Genomic DNA, 3,925 nt, shown 5'->3' on the forward strand with positions numbered 1-3,925 from the left:
CTTCAAGGCACACCATCAAATGTGGCAAAATTCGGAAAAATCCAGGAGAGTTGTCAGATGGTGAACACGTTCTGGCTAAGCCACAGCCTCCTTCTCCACTCCACACGAGATATTTAGTCAGTAGAGTTCCTCCATGTGCTTTGCTGTCTGTCTTCTGCCAGTCAGCCCCGAGGAGGAGGTGATCCAACATCTCCCTGTCTCCAGGCAGTCTGAGCCTTTGTGTATCCACCTGTCAATCCAGCTGCTAAATAAAAAACCCACAAAGAGACAATCCAAAGGATGTAGAAATGGGATGGAATATTTCAAAGTATACTATTGACATTTGCCTGACAAAAGCTATTCTGTTATTTTCCCAGGCCAAGCATCTCCAAATCACAGTAATATGAGGGAATTATTCCCCAAAAGATCCTCTATCTGATTTTCAAAGCTCCCCACAGTAACAAAAATATCAACCCTCATAGGTACAGCACTACATCTCAATGAGAGACTAAAAGGAAGCAACCATTTTTTCAGTTCAAATTTATATAAAGCAAATTGGAAAGAGAAGTAGGACTATCTTTACTCTTTTTGCACATTTATAGACATAGAAAAGGTACTGAAATATGACATAAATTTAGTGCGGAGAAGTCTAATTGCTCTCCTGTGCCTTATGTCATCTGCTGAAGCATTATAGGACAAGCCACATGGAGAATCAATCTGTGCACAAAATACAAGGGAAAGTCAATAGCTATCCAGTCACTGGCTTTTTTTCCTTCAAAAAAAATCAAAGTTTGTAGACTCACACAGGTTTTCTGCCTTCCTGTTGGTGTATATTTTTTAATGATTCATTATTTGATACACTGTGGTCCATGCATTTCAGGGGTCAGCAGAGTTTTATCTCCACAGTTGTGGGTCAGCCTTAGAGCAAACTAAAGGCAGGATGCAGCTTTCAGAAACAAAGATGTGAGCCGACTAGATTATTTTCACCCACTTTCTTACCCCTGAATAGTATAATTATAGAGCTTTCTGGGCAAATTGTGGCAAGCTGAACTGAATACAAAGCGACAATGCTCAAAACTGAGCCATCCAGAAACATTTCAAATACCAGCTAAGGAGAAGAGGGGAGGGATATGTCATTCCTCTCTCAATAAAAAACAGCTTGCACTCATGACATCTTCACTTTCTTGCCCAGATGTTGTCACAGGAAGAAAATATCAGAATATAAATTATGCCCTACAAAGCACAGATGGGAGCAAGCTCTCACAATAACCTATTTTCCATTTCAGCCCTTTCCAAGCTGCTCCCAGGGGTCCAGGACCACATTATGTCAGATTGAACTCCCATTTCTGGACTGTCCCTGGTAATTCTACACACATACAGATTGGAGGAGACAATTGGCACTGCAAAGAGAGATTGCCCAGCCCAGGCAGGGCTAGGCTCACACAAGGTTTGCCCCAAAAGCTGCCTGGGCCACCAGCTCAGAGAACGTGCCTGCAGTTTATGACAACGAAGGTGTGAACAGAGGTGCAATCCCCCAGTGTTTAAGATGGACTAAATCTAAGGTACCATAGCTCTGCCACATCCTTTGTGCTGGTAGTGCTGCTTGTGCAGCTCGGTGAGCTGATGTAACTGCAAACAAATCACAGTCAGGTCAGTTCTGTGAGTGGGATCACTGTGTGGTTCATCTGTAGGAACACAGGGCAGAGGCAGCCATGAAAGAAGGCACAGCACCAAGCCTGGATTACATGACCTCTACCTGCCTTAAAACTGCACAGGATCAGCTCCAAGTACCTCATTTTGAGAGTGATCTGTAGTTCTTACAGTCCACAGCATAAGCACTCATGGGCAAAATTCTCCTTATGCCCTAGCAACTTCTAATTAAAACAGCAGGTACAAATTAGCATGAAATTGAGTGCCTTAATGGATCGTTTTCCCTTTTCCGTTTAAAATCACCCTAGCAAGCCTGATTCAATGTGCAAGTGGGTTGTATCCTCCAGTGAAAACTCCAACACAAATTTAAGTCACAGCAATTTTACATGGGAGTATTTTTTCTTCCAGCCTCTATACAGCATGAAGACGGAACTGCAAGCTGCAGAAGACACTGACTTTCAGTGATGCACAAAAAAACCCAATCCAAATCTCTAACATTTAATTATCCTGTCCTTCACCAGGTGCTGAACCTCATCTCCAACACTTGAAAAATTAACATTTTCCTTTCATCCCAAGTGTGCCTTCTTGTCCAACAGCTGTCAGGGCCCTGACTGCACTAATAGGTCCTAATTGCCCAGACCAGTCTCAGTTGGGGCTTCCACTCACACCCTTGGACAGGGACTTTATTTAACCCTGGGGTTTAAACAGAACCATAGAATAATTTAGGTTGGCAGGAACCTTAAAGTTCATTCACTTTTAACTCTCTGCCATGGTAAGGGACACCTTCCACTATCCCAGGTTGCTCCAAATCCCATCCAACGTGGCCTTGCACACTTCCAGGGATGTGGAAGTTTCTCTGGGCACTCTGTGCCAGGGCCTCACCACCCTCACAGGGAAGAATTCCTTCTCAATATCCAGTCTAAATCTGCCCCTTTTCAATTTAAAGCCATTCCCCTTTCCTGTCACTCCAATCTCTTGTCTAAAGTCCCTCTCCAGCTCTCCTGGAGCCCCTTTCAGCACCAGAAGGGATTCTAAGGTCTCCCTGGAGCCTTCTCTTCTCCAGGCTGAACACCCTGGGCTCTCCCAGCCTGTCTTCCCAGGAGAGGCATTCCAGCCCCTGATCCTCTTGGTGGCCCTCCTCTGGACCCACCTAGCCATGTCCTTCTCATGCTGGGATGACAGAGGTGACCTGTTGGTGTCTTTGCTGCTAACTCTATTCCTGAGCTGCTGTTTGGGTTTCCTGGACTGACGTTGTGTCCATGTCTTTGCTGGATGGTCACTGGACCTGTTACTGCCATACCATGGCCTGTTGGTGAGGTCTTTACCTGGCTCTTGTTGTGACCACCCCCAGCTCCCAGCTTCCTTTTCCTGAGGGACAACAGCAAGAGCTGGGTGAGGCTGGGCAGAGCCACTAAATTCCTGTGCATTCAGGACACCAATATTGTTTTGTTCTACTGCATTTTTCCTCCAGACAGTGCCTGCTGTCAGCACTACTTGCTTTAATCAAAAAATAAATAAATTTCAGCATGGCTCATTATGCTAAACGAAAACAACAGGGGGCTAATGAGCATTGTGAACAAGGCATTAACATGGCAATCAGAGGTATCCTCAAGACAGCTGCATCTTTCTTCCAATACTCTATATACACAAATGTGACCTCATCCGTTTAATTTAATTCAGGGAATAAACAGATTTAGATGTCTAGCTTTAGTTTACTTTTGTAGCATTGTGTTACACTTACTATTAAGAAACAAAACTGCCAGCTCGGTTTGTGCAACTGTCCGGAGGTCATTCTTACTCTTCAGTAAACAATACTGTGTTAACACATTTAATATTCATAATTTTGGGGTAGAAGTTAAAGTGTTACTCCCCCAATAAGGGTTGTGGGAGGCTTGTGCCAATGTCAGTAGAGGAAAGGTGGCTGTGGCCCTGCTCTGGCAATGGCAGTTCTGAACACACCCAGACAGGCTGTCCAGGAATTATGCGGGTTCCCAAATGCTGAAATAACACGCAGAGGCCAAAACCTTCCGAATCCCTTTTCCAAATTTATTTCTTTTTTACCTCTCCTCCTTGAAAGTCTAAAAAATCTGAAACAGCCTTGGCTACCCCTTTAAACGCTGCCGGACATTGGGCTCGTTAGAGGGGCCATCATCCCTGCTGGCGTGGCACCAGCAAACTCCACAGGGCAGCGGCACGGCCCTCGCCGAAACGGGCGGGGAAAAACCGTGAAGAGAAGCCACGGGAGGGGACAGGGAGGGCCGGGTCCGTGAGGGAAGGAGGAGTTCCCGCCCTTTCT

Source organism: Sturnus vulgaris, chromosome 14, assembly GCF_052056855.1.
Source record: "Sturnus vulgaris isolate bStuVul1 chromosome 14, bStuVul1.hap1, whole genome shotgun sequence".
In the NCBI taxonomy this organism is placed as follows: domain Eukaryota; kingdom Metazoa; phylum Chordata; class Aves; order Passeriformes; family Sturnidae; genus Sturnus; species Sturnus vulgaris.